The sequence below is a fragment of the Danio rerio genome, chromosome 9, assembly GCF_052040795.2.
Source record: "Danio rerio strain M-AB ecotype USA chromosome 9, GRCz13ab, whole genome shotgun sequence".
NCBI lineage: Eukaryota > Metazoa > Chordata > Actinopteri > Cypriniformes > Danionidae > Danio > Danio rerio.
Window position 1 is genome coordinate 715,252 of NC_141029.1, and position 14,749 is coordinate 730,000.

Here is a 14,749-nt window from a genome sequence, read left to right on the forward strand (position 1 = left end):
GCTCAGAGGAAGAGGAAGAGCACTGTGGAGGCAGGAAGCAGATTCTGAGAAACACTACACACACACACACACACACACACACACACACACACACACACACACACACACACACACACACACACACACACACACACACACACACACACACACACACACACACACACACACACACACACACACAGTCTCTCTAATGGTTTATTAAACAACACCACTGTCATCTTTGACCTACAGGAGGCACATCTCTATAGTGCTGATATTACACACACACACACACACACACACACACACACACACGCACGCACGCACACACACACGCACACACACACACACACACACACTCCTGACTGACAGCCCTAGAGTCTGAATCAACAGATAAGATGATAACTATGACCAGATGGTGTGTGTGAGTGTGTGTGAGAGAGTGTATGTGTGTTTGTTTGTGTGTGTGTTTGTGTAATTGTCTGTATGTGAGTCAATGCACGTGTGTGTGTGTGTGTGTGTGTGTATGAGTGAGAGACAATGTTTATGTGTGTGCCTGCATGTGTGAGAGAGTGTGTGTATGTGTGTTTATGTTTGTGTGTGTGTGTGTGTTAGTGTGCAATTGTCTGTTTGTGAATCTATGTGTTTGTGTGTGTGTGTAATTGTATGTGAGTCAATGCATGTGTTTGTGTATGTTTGTGTGTGTGTATTTATGTGTTTGTGTGTGATTATCTGTATGCGAATCTATGTTTGTGTGTGTGTGTGAGTATGTCTACGCACATGTGTGTGTGTGTGTGTGTGTGTGTCAAAGGAGTGTGTGTGAACTCTTAAAGACAGGTCTAGCCTGTTCTCCATGTCTCTTCTGTCCTCTTCAGTCATGTGAGCGCTGCCACTTCTGTTCTACTGAAACCAAAGGCAAATCCTCCTCATTCACGCTCTGATTCCAGTCCACACACACACACACACACACACACACACACACACACACACACACACACACTGCTGTAATGCACTGAGGGTATATTCTCTCCTCTCCCCCTAAACTGGACCCTCACAGCACACACTCCACACCTCTCCATCTTCATCTTCACTCTGGCTGATTGTCTATACAGTATATTATATATGGATGAACATGGCGATGCGATGGCGCAGTGGGTAGCGCTCTCGCCCCACAAAACGGTTGCTGGTTGGAGTCCCCGCTGGGTCAGTTGGTGTTTCAGTGTGGAGTTTCAGTTTCCCCCACAGTCACATGCGCTATAGGGGAATTGATCACCTAAATTGGCCGTAGTGTATGAGTGTGAATGAGTGTGTATGGGTGTTTCCCAGTACTGTGTTGCCGCTGGAAGGGCATCCGATATGTAAAACATATGCTGGAATAGTTGGCGGTTCATTCCGCTGTGGCGGCCCCAGATTAATAAAGGAACTAAGCTGAAAAGAAAATGAATGAATGAACAGTGTTCCTCATGGAGACTGAAGATATGAGCCATAGACAGTGACAGATATGAGCACACCGAGTCAGAATGTCCTGATAATGCTGTCTCTGTGATGCTGTTGGAGCTCTGGCGCTTCTTTTTCTAATGATTTGCTGAGTTAGAATAGTTTGTACAGTCGAGTGCTGTGATGACGGACGTGAGCTGCAGTTTCTCCCTTTCATTGCTTTTTAATATCCGCTGATCTCTCGATATCTTCAGCCGGGTGGAAAGAGAAAGCGGATGTCATTTCCAAGAGGAGGTCAGCGACTGAGAGACAAGGAGAACTGAGCTGTACTGAGGACAAGCAGAGCAGGGTGAGCTGTTACTGTCCAGCGGGAGAAATCGGACCACATCAACAATACTGTGGTCATTTAGAGTAAATACTGCAGTGCTTGGGAACCATACTGTAGTATAGTACTGATACTACAGTTGCTATGACAACACAAAAACCATAGTAACTAATTGATCTGTTGGTGATTCTACAGTTGCTACGGTAACTAAACAACTATAGTAATTAATAAGTCATGGTGATTTTACAGTTGCTATGGTAACACAACAACTATAGTAATTAATATGTTGTGGTGATTCTACAGTTGCTATGGTAACACAACAACTATAATAGCTAATTTATCTGCCGTGGTGATTCTACAGTTGCTATGGTAACAAAACAACTATAGTAATTAATATGTTGTGGTGATTCTACAGTTGCTACGGTAACAACTACCAAAGTTATCTTTCCTGGTGATTCTACAGTTGCCATAGTAACACAACAACTCTAGTAATTGATCTATCTGTTGTGGTGATTCTACAGTTGCTATGGTAACACAATTACTAAACTAATAAACTAATGACTCAATACTGTAGTCTTCTACAGCTATAGGGTATATTACACCCCAGTCTACTGTAGTAAAAATGAAAGTACACTACATTTTTGATGCGGCTTGTCAGACTGCCGCTACACTTCCTCTAAGCTCCAGAAAACCAAGTGCATGTGCATTTATGAATAGAATACCAGCATAAGCAGCATGGGTTTTGTTGACTGCACACACACACACACACACACACACACACACACACACACACACACACACACACACACACACACACACACACACACACACACACAATGAGTGGCGTGTAGGAACATATTTTGCAGCTGATTCTTGTTGAAGATTCTCCAAAAACCACAGTCGGAACTTTCAGCATCTGATTGTGTGAGAGAGAGAGGAAAACCCCAGAGGAGCTCAACAACACACTGATGGACACACAACACAACACAACACAACACAACACATTATGCTATCTGATTATGTTATCACACATGTTTATTCAGGCAATGTTTTTATTTAATTAAATTTATTGACGTGATTATTTATCTATTTGATTAATTATTTATTTAGTCAGTGTGTATGGGTGTTCCCCAGTAATAGGTTGCAGCTAGAAGGAAATCCGCTGCATAAAACATATGATGGAATGGTTGGCGGTTCATTCCGCTGTGGCGACCCCTGATTAATAAAGGGACTAAGCTGAGGGAAAATGGATGAATAGTGATTGATTGATTGATTGATGTATTGATTGATTGATTGATTGATTGATTGATTGATTGATTGATTGATTGATTGATTGATTGATTGATTGATTGATTGATTGATTGATTGATTGATTGATTGATTGATTGATTGATTGATTGATTGATTGATTGCACTACTTAGTTTTATTCTTCTCCTAGGGGGGCATTCAGGGCTGTATGTGGGTTTGAGCTTGTGTATTTGTTATACATGTGTAGAAGAGTTGTCTTTCTCTCTGGACTATTGTGTTGAGTATATTGTGATATTGATGCTGAAATGATATATTGTGCAGCCCTGATCATCACTGAGGAACACAACACCCAGATAAACAAGAACCAAACAGGCCACACGACATACACTGAATCAGTCCTCACTCGACTGTGAAAACACTGACGCTGCCGCACGGGATGCACATTTACCGAACACACTCCAGTTGTATTAGTGTGACAGCAACAACGACTTCACTGTTACTGTAATCGAATCATCCTGGAGTCATTCCACACATGCATGACCTTCAGCTGTTAGAGGGAGACAAAAGGAGAAATATTCAGAGAATGTTCCTGCTGCTCGTTTTCAGACACGTCATGTGTCAAACTTCTGTATTTCATGACACATTTCTGCAGAGTCAGTGTCTGTTAAAGCATGCAGAGACGGAGCAGATTCACTCTCTCTGCATTGGAATGACCCGTGAAGTTACCCTCAATGGTTATGGTGTGGTAGCCTGTGTAATATCTGAACTCAAGTACTGACTCCATCACTGTTAATTAACCAATATGAAAATAGTTAAGGGTTTAAGGGTGTGGCCCAAAATCTCCATATATTTTCTTTATTTTGATGTATTAATATGTATTATTTATTTTTATCTTCCTGTCCTTAACATCAAAGTCACCAAAGGAATTATGGATGAAAATATGATTGAGTTTAATTTTTACTACAGTAAACTCTGATGTGTTGTACTACAATATACACTATAGTATTGGCTCATACTGTAGTTGTTGTGTTACCATAGCAACTGCAGAATCACCATAACAGATTAATTAGTATAGTTTTTGTTACCATAGCAACTGTAGAATCACCACAACAGATCAATTACTGTAGTTGTTGTGTTACCATAGCAACTGTAGAACCACAACAACAGATTAATTATTATTATTGTTACCATAGCAACTGTAGAATCACTACAAGAGATTAATTACTGTAGTTGTTACCATAGCAACTGTAGAATCACCACAACAGATTAATTACTATAGTTTTTGTGTTACCATAGCAACAGTAGAATCACAACACCAGATCAATTACTATACTAGCTCTTACCATAGCAACTGCAGAATCACTACAACAGATCATTTACTGTAGTTGCTGTGTTACCATAGCAATGGTAGAATCACCACAAAAGATTAATTTTGTAGTTGTTGTGTTACCATAGCAACTGTAGAATCACCACAACAGATCAATTACTATAGTTGTTGTTACCATAGCAACTATCTAATCACCACAACAGATTAATTACTGTAGTTGTGTTACCATAGCAACTGTAGAATCACCACAACAGATTAATTACTGTAGTTGTGTTACCATAGAAACTGCAGAATCACCACAACAGATCAGTTCAAGTGCTTCACTATAGTATGGTCCAAAACACTGCAGTGTTTACTATAAAGCTAGTGTTTGTTATGTGGGCTCTATTATTTGGGTCTGTCCCGCTCTGCTGGCAGATCTAAACAGAGCGCTCATTGATCAGCAGACAGTTTCAGAGCCAGGACGTCCTGTGTAAAGACCCACAGCGGCCCTCGTCCTCAAGAGCGGCTCTCAGCACACACACTGAACATCCATTAATAATGACCCGACGGCCAGCCACTGTGAGGAAATGAGGAAATCAGCTGCAAAACAGGCGTACCACTGCTCAAAACCAAAACGACATGTCTGAAGCTGCTGTAAAATACTCTACAAACACACACACACACACACACACACACACACACACACACACACACCTGTGAGAGAAGTACCTAGTGGAGAAGTACCTGGATGACCTACTACTACTGGTGAGATTGTGAAGTGTGCACCTGATGTAGGCTAAGCTCTGACACACACTCTCTCTCTGGCACTCAGTCAGTCTTCCCACATGTCTACATCTCTTTCTTGTCACGCCTGGCTTCTTTCTTTCTTTCTCTTCTTTCTGACCGGCTCAATCAATGTTTTCTGCACCTGCAGCAGCTCAGAGCTCACAGCGGAAACAAGACAGAGGCATCAGGACAATGAGGGCATTACTGACTGAGAGAGAACACACACACACACACACACACACACACACACAGTTTTACACAGATACACAAACAAATGCACAAACATGTACAGACACAAACACAGATATACACTTACTCCCACACACACACACACACACACACACACACACACACACACACACACACACACACACACACACACACACACACACACACACACACACACACACAGTCTTCCTGCGCAGCTGCAGTCTCTCCGTGTTCCTCATACCCAGAATGCCCTCTGCTCACACACACGGGCTGTGTGTGTGTGTGTGTTTCCCTCAGACTGGTGTGTTCCTCTGATCTGCATCACGGTTTGACCATGTAAGGCTGAAGCTGAGCGTGGAGCAGTGCATTTATTCAGCGCTACATCACTGGATAACTGTGCAGCTCCGTCATCTGCTCAGCGGCGCTCATGCTAACACTGACATCAGCTCCGAGACATCCTCAAGATCCCACAAACAACACGGCATCACCCTCGCCTGATCAACTCATCCACACATCCAGAGAGGAGGATTATAGCTCATTCATTCATTCATTCATTCATTTGTTCATTTATTTATTTATTCATTCATTTATTTATTCATCCTTTTATTTATTTATTTATTCATTTATTATTTGTTTATTCGATCATTTATTCATTCATTCATTTATTTATTCATTTATTTATTCATCCTTTTATTTATTTATTTATTTATTATTTGTTTATTCATTCATTCATTCATTCATTTACTTATTTATTCATTTATTTATTCATTCATTAATTTATTTATTAATAAATTCATTCATTCATTTATTCATTTGTTCATTCACTTATTCATTCTTTCATTTATTTGTTCATTCATTTATTCATTCATTATTCATTTGTTCATTCATTTAATAATTCATTCATTTAGTCATTCATTCATTTAATCATTTATTCATTCATTTATTTATTTAGGTATTTATTTATTCATTCATTCATTTATTTTTCATTCAATCATTCAATCATTTATTTATTTATTCATTCATTCAGTAATTTTTTCATTCAGCCATTCATTCATTCATTCAATCATTCATTCATTTATTGATTCATTCATTCATTCATTCATTCATTCATTCATTCATTCATTCAATTATTTATTTATTTATTCATTCATTCAGTAATTTTTTCATTCAATCATTCATTTATTCATTCATTAATATATTCCTTCATTCATTCTTTCAATTATTTAGTCATATATTCATTCAATCATATATACATTCATTCATTTTCCTTTATTTTTCCAGGGGTCGCCACATTCGAATGAACCACCAACTATTTCAGCATATGTTTTACACAGCGATTGGTCTTCTAGCTGCAACCCAGTACTGGGAAACACCCATAGACACTTACACACACACTCACACACTACAGACATTTTAGTTCATCAATTCCCCTATAGCGCATGTGTCTGGACTGTGGGGGAAACCGGAGCACCCGGAGGAAACCCACGCCAACATGGGGAGAACATGCAAACTCCACACTGAAATGCCAACTGACCCAGCCTATGCTCGAACCAGCGACCTTCTTGCTGTGAGGCGACCTATTTGCCCTCAGTCCAAACATTAACTTTGCTTAACCGGAGTTATTCTTTTGCTTAAACTCAACGCTGTTTACAACTTTACTAGCTGTTACTCACAGCCTCTGCAGGATCTGCAGGTTCACTAAAGCAGACAGCACTGGCAGCACACGCACATCCTCTCAGTAATAAACAAACAGTGCTTAAGCTCATGTGTGATGTTGCGTTCATGAATACATCAGTACATTAAGACAGAAATGACATTTTTGGGTGAATTTTACCTGATAAATACAGTATGTGACTCGTTTACCACCGATTAATCACGCAGCCCTAATAGGAGGCCTTTATAACTGTCTTCTATGGTTGAGATCTTGGAGTGTCCCTAGAGCAGAATGCAGCAGATTTGGAGTCCAAAGCGTGAGTATCCTGAAGTGACAGCTGGAGACTCATGAAGTTTCCATAAGAGTCAATGCTATCTGCTTCCTGCTGTCAGTTTGTGTATCGCTATCTGTCTGAGAACGACACCTCTCCTCCACACGGCCCGAGATAAAGCTCACCCAGAGAAAACAGACGTCAGTGTGTTTACCGTATGTCTAGTTACTCAGTAAGAGCAGATTACAGCAGAACACATGCTATATAAGGAGAAGGGAGAGTCTGCTGTAGAAAGGGAAACAAAGAAACGGAGAAAAGAGAAATGGCTGGGAGCCAGGAGTTTGCGGATAATGAATACACTGAGTAAAAATGGCTTCTTGCTCGAGTTTTGGTCTAGTTTCTAGTCCAAATACCTGCGAATTCTTAAATCAAGAAGCATTTTACAGACAAGCAAAACATAAAGTCTTGTTTTCAGAAATAATGGGTCAAAATGAAGCAAGTTTTTCCTTAGAATAAGCTAATTAATCGACCAATGGGGTAATAATGCAGTTTTTATTTTTGACAAGATTATTCTACTCATCCTATAATAAAAACTAATACACATAAACATACATTAAACAGACTGGCGATGAGAAAAGGCGCATAATTACTCTGTGAAACCGTATATATGCACTTCAGCATACATTTAACTGCAGTTTTTGGTGAAGTGACCACTAGGGGGCACTCTGACGACAACAACTGTTGTTCCTTTACACATTATTGATATATAGAGGGACGTATTATTGATAAATATAAGATGATTTTCATGCGGTTCATTGAACAAACGCTAATAAACGCTACAAAATACCTTAATGCAGTCTGTAATTTGTATTGAATATATCTGTATAATCCATCTATCTCCATATGGACATATTTTCTGCCGTGGTCAGATTGCAGTGTACAAGAAGGGTGTTAATATGAAACAAACAACTAAATGTACTTATGTTACATATTCCAGCTTTACAATTAAGTAGACAGCGCCATCTAGTGGGTTTTTCATCTGTAACGTACAACAAAACATACCCTGAGTAATGTATTTCTGATTCGTTAAAAAACCTAGACAGCGCCCTCTAGTGGATTTGTCATCTGTAACGTACAACAAAAACACACCCTAAATAACGCATTTCAGCTTCGCAAACAACTAGACAGCACCCTCTAGTAGACCCAACACAGGCTCATTCTGAAAACGTAGTCCCGCGGATGTTTCTGAAGAACGCGAATTATTATTTACGCGAGAACAGCGCAGCCGCGGACGGAACTCGCAGGAGACATTTAAGATGCGAAAAAGCGCACACAGCAGCCTCTTGTGAATTTGCGAAAACAAAAACTGCAAAAATACATACCTCCCGTGACGTATTTAATGGTCGCCAGAAATGTTCACGGGACTACGCTTTCAGAATGAGCCTGGGTTGAGTAGATCTGTCGTCTATAATATACAACAAAAAGTACCATAAGTAACATATTTCAGATTCACAAATAAGCAGACAGCACCCTCAACTGGATATGCCATCTGAAACGTACAACAAAACACACCCTAAGTAATGTATTTTCGATTCTTAAAAAAAATGAGACAGCACCCTCTAGTGGATTTGTAATCTGTAACGTACAGCATAACACACCCTAATTGATGCATTTCAGATTCGTAAAAATGTAGACAGGGGATTTGTTCACTGTAACGTACAACAAAATGCACCCTAAACAACGTATTTCAGATTCTCAAAAAACTAGACAGCACTCTCTAGTGGTTTAATCATTTGTAAAATACAACAAAATGTACCCTACATAATGTATTTTAAATTTGCAAATAACTAGACAGCGCCCTCTAGTAGATCTTTCGTCTGTAACGTACAACAAAATGTACCATAAGTAACATATTTCAGATTCACAAATAAGCAGACAGCACCCTCTAGTGGATATGTCACCTAAACGTACAACAAAACACACCCTAAGTAATGTATTTCAGACTCATAAACAAAAAATAAGACGTCGCCCTCTAGTGGATTTGGCATCTGAAGCGTACAATAAAACGTATCCTAAGTAGCGTATTTTAAATTCGCGAAAATGTAAAAAGCGCCCTCTAGTGGATTTGTCCTTTCAAATATACGACAAAACACACCCTAAATAACATATTTCAGATAAAAAACAAAGCAATACAGCACCCTCTAGTGGATTTGTCACCTGAAACGTACAACAAGGCAAACCATAAGTATTGTATTAAAAAGTATCATGAGTAATGTCAGAAAAAATGCAGACAGATGCAATGTTTTCATTAAAGAAGGACTGGAAATCAGTTGTTTGACAGTAAAGGAAGGTTGAGGAGGATGTTCAGATGTTTATACAGGACAACACACACAGAGAGAATGATTTTAGCAGAGCCGTCTACATCAAAGCGAGAGTCAGACCTGGATACAGACGCTAGTGTCCTTCGGGCATTCAGACTAATAGTAACAGCAGAAGCAGAGAGCAGAGGGAATACACACTGAGAAAGAAGATCAGTACACACACACACACACACACACACACACACACACACACACACACACACACACACACACACACACACATTATGACATCCTTATGCACACATACAGACATAATGTACACACACACACACACACACACACACACACTAATGTACACACACATATACTAGTTAACATACACTAATGTACACAAATACACACACAAACTAATCTACAAACACAAACAAACATAATAATGCGTGCGTGCACACATACACACACAAACACACACACTAATGTAGACAAACTGACACTCACACATACTAATGTACACACAAACACACATTAATACACACATACACAAACAAATTCACACACACATACACACACTAACGTACACACAAGCACACTGTAAAACGCACACAAGCAAATTCACACACACATACACACACACACTCACAAACAGACACATTCATTTACACACACGCATTGACAACCCCCCCCCCCACAAACACATACATACACACTAATGTAGACAACTGACACACACACATAATAATGTACACACACAAACACACTAACATACACGCACATACTAATGTATACACACACGCATTGACCACCCCCCCACACAAACATACACACACACACACACTAATGTACACAAAATGACACATAATAATGTACACACAAAGACACTAATACACACACATACTAATGTATACACACACACAAAGTAATATACACACACACACACACACATCAGCATGCACACACTAACATACACACAAACACACTGTAAAACACGCACAAACAAACTCAGACACACACTTACACACACACACACACACACACACACACACACACACACACAAAAACACACATTCATAAACCGACTCACGCATTGACAAACCCACACACACTGACACCCCACACATACACACACTGATGTTTGTGTGCCTGTATATGTGTGTGTGCGCTCACGTGTGTGTGTGTGTGTGTGTGTGTGTGTCTTCGGGCAGTACAGGGAGGAGTGTGTTAAGTGTTTGTGAGGTAACCAGTGTAAACAGTGTTATCAGTGTGTGTGCAGAAGGACGTGTCAGTCAGCGGCTCCTGTGATCAGAGCTGTGTGTGTGTGTGTGTGTGTGTGTTTCCTCTTACGGTCACATACTCCCCTCAGACAGCCTGTGTGTGTGTGTGTGTGTGTGTGTGTGGGTATTTGTAAATATCTGTTTATGTGCACGCAGCTTTGTGTATGCATGCATGTGTGTGTGTTAGTATGTGTATGTATACGTTAGTATGTAAGTGTGTGTTCGTGTGTGTGTGTTTGTGTGTGTGTGTGTGTGTGTGTGTGTGTTACTACGGGTGTGCATATGTGTGTATTAGTATCTGTGTGTGCATGCATGTGCATGCATTGGTACGTGTGTGTGTGTGAGTGTGTGTAGGTAATACACACACACACACACACACACACAAACAAACACACAAACAAACACACACACACAAACACACACACACACACACACACACACACACACACACACACACACACACACACATTATTATATTGTTATATACTGTATTCTGTGTGATGTATGAACCATTTTCCTTATAGGAACCAACAATTGTCCCCACAAGGTCAAAGCTAACTGGTGTTGCTATACTTGTGGGGACAATTGGTCCCTCATAAAGTAAGGAATACAAGTCAGTCACACACACACACACACACACACACACACACACACACACACACACACACACACACATAGAGACCCAAATGCACTACTTAAACCCTATTTATTCAATCAAACACACACTCATCAGCCGTTCAGAAAGCACAGTGTGTGATAACAGCGCTCCAGTAAATCTGTCTTCCACTCTTTTCCCAGTCAAGCTGTAATCTGATGTGAGAAGTGGATCAGAAGGCAGCATTTGTTGCCATATTTCGTTCTGTTGGCCTCATGAAGCTGTTATTGGTCTTCAGTAGTGCTGGAACACACTATAGTTCTGCTGTCGTATAATCTACCGTTCACATGCTGCTGTCACTGTCACACACGGTTACCCCCAGTTTTAGTTTACCAAAGCTTTTACTTCATAAAGCATACAGTACACGAGGATCATCTCTCAATACAGTCAGTCATTAAAGCACTCAGATGTGTTGGGGAGATCTCTCTTCAGTCTTCACGAGGGCATGAGAAACGTGCATGTAAACCGATATCTGTGTGCTGACTGATGAGGGAACACCTGATAGTGAGCGAGCGGTGCAGGTGAATGGCTCTGGGGCTTCAGGATCCCACTGAGAAACCATCAGAATCGAGAGGAAGGTTAGAGTATTATTACAAGACATGCGTGTGTTAACCTGTCAATCCTGCTGTATCATCCACTACATCTACTAAATTAGGGTCACACTTTAGTTTAATGTACAATTCACACTTTTAACAAACCATTAACTAAGACTTTCAGCTCAATAAACTACTGATTAGCTGCTTGATGTGGTGTCCGGTCTTGGAGCGCTGGTGTCCTGCACAGTTTAGCTCCAACACTAATCAAACACACCTGCACATGCTAATTAGAGTCTTCAAGTTCACTAGAAATCGATAAGCAGGTGTGTTTGATTAGAGTTGAAGATAAACTTTGCAGGACACTTGACACTTCAGGACAGAGTTTGCCCAGCCCTGCCTCAGAGTGACCATCAGCAGGAGTGTCCAAACTCGGTCCTGGAGGGCCATCTTCCTTCAGCACACCAGCCTGGAAGTTTCTAGTATATCTAGAAAGAGCTTGACTAGCTGCTTTAGATGTGCCTAATTGGGGCTGGAACTAAACTTTGCACTACACCGGCCCTCCAGGACCAAGTTTGGACACCCTTTAGCTAATCAGAATCGAGCATTCAGCACACATAAAGGGTAAATGCAAATACATATCAGTCATCACTCCAATATCTGCCAATAGTGAGTCAAATATGTTATTTACAGTACTTGGTTTATTATCCAAGCACAGCAGGTAAAAAAAAAAACATAATGCAATGCAGAACAATGAGGACTAAATGATTAACCCTTCCTCTGAAGATATTTTAGAGACTCTTAAAGACTATTCAACTGTTGAGGAACAGAGAGAGGAAAGGTTCTGGAAAAAGCTATAGTTATAGTCCTGATGATAACTTACAGTTAAGTTATAGATTTTATCATTTATTCATTTATTTATTTTCCTTTATTTATCAGGGGTTGCCACGGCGGAATGAACCGCCAACTATTCTAGCATATGTTTTACACAGCAAATGCCCTTCCAGCTGCAACCCAGTACTGGGAAACACCCATACTCACTCATTCTCTCACACACACTCATTCATTCATTCAATTATTTATTTATTTATTCATTCATTCATTTAGTAATTTTTTCATTCAATCATTCAATCATTGATTCATTCAATCATTTAGTCATATATTCATTCATTCATATATACATTCATTCATTCATTCGTTCATTTTCCTTTATTTTTCCAGGGGTCGCCACATTAGAATGAACCACCAACTATTTCAGCATATGTTTTACACAGCGATTGGCCTTCCAGCTGCAACCCAGTACTGGGAAACACCCATAGACACTTACACAAACACTCACACACTAAAGACATTTTAGCTCATCAATTCCCCTATACCGCATGTGTCTGGACTGAAACCGGAGCACCCGAAGGAAACCCACGCCAACACGGGCAGAACATGCAAACTCCACACAGAAACACCAACTGACCCCGCCGGGGCTCGAACCAGCGACCTTCTTGCTGTGAGGCCACTGTGGTAACCACTGAGCCACCGTGCCGCCATATTTTAACAAGTATATTCTAAAAAAAAAAAGAGAAAAAATGATACACACACACACACACACACACACACACACACACACCAGCAGCAGTAGCAGCAGCAGGAATATGATGATGACCTCGGCTTCAATCACTCAGTATTGTGGTGAGGTGATACACAGCATGAGTGATGAAGAAGTCGAGGCTTTTCTCCTGATTAATTCTGCTTCCATCAATCACTCAGTCTCTAAAACACACCGCTCTCTCTCTCTCTCTCTCTCTCTCTCACACACACACACACACACTCTCTCTCTCTCTTCTAATCTCTCTGTTTCCACACACATCTTTGAGATATATCATTAATCATTAAATCATAAACTGCATTGGTGTCATCATTGACTTGCATAGTTCAGGACTTGTGGAGCTGCGCATGGATGGATTTGCTCTTCAGTGTTTGGACTCTCAGCAGTGAAGATTAAAGCACACTGAACTGAACTTCAGCTCTGAACACTGGACTGACACGGCTTCAGTTCACTAGAACGTCTGCGTTCAGCTGCTGCCACACAATCTACACTGTTTAATTTAATGCGGTACAGGTAGGGTAGGCGAAATTGTCCGTAGTGTATGAGTGTGTATGTGTGAATGTGGGTGTGGATGTTTCCCAGAGATGGGTTGCGGATAAGCTCATTAAATCACACTGTTATATTGATTGAATGTAAAGCATGCAGCCTCAAGTTCTTCAGCACTATAATAATCGCATGATGAGTGTATAAGTGTCAGCATGCTGTGTTTCTCCAGGCTTTTGGGCATTCCTGCCAAACTGAGGTGTGTTTGACTCCAGAAGCGACCGGTTGATTTCTGCATGTGCCCTATAAACTCTTCATCTCCATCATTTAATAGCAGCGAATGCTCTGTTAGTCTTGAATTACAAGAAACCTTTGGGGCTTTTTCCAATTCCGATCATTCCAGCTCCACCCAGTGTTAAAGAGAGCCGCGAATGGACCACAGCACACTTCCAGAGCGTTAACCCCGAGCTGGAACATAATATAGTGTTGCTCATTGTTCAATCATCTCAGTAACTCTATCGGAGAGGCTCGAAATAACACTGAGGACTTCCCGAACCAGACAGAACTACAGCTTCAACAAACACAAGACTCACGATATGATTCTAGAATTGTGGATATACATGTGCATTTCCCAGATCAACCTATTATTATAAGACAAAAACTATA

General features: G+C 40.5%; 1 protein-coding gene across 4 annotated transcripts in view; it reads right to left on the reverse strand.

Moving 5' to 3' along the window:
- dip2a (DIP2 acetate--CoA ligase A) overlaps nucleotides 1-14,749 on the reverse strand; it is a 133,183-nt gene that overhangs the window by 93,153 nt on the left and 25,281 nt on the right. The gene's annotated exons all lie outside the window — the stretch shown is intronic.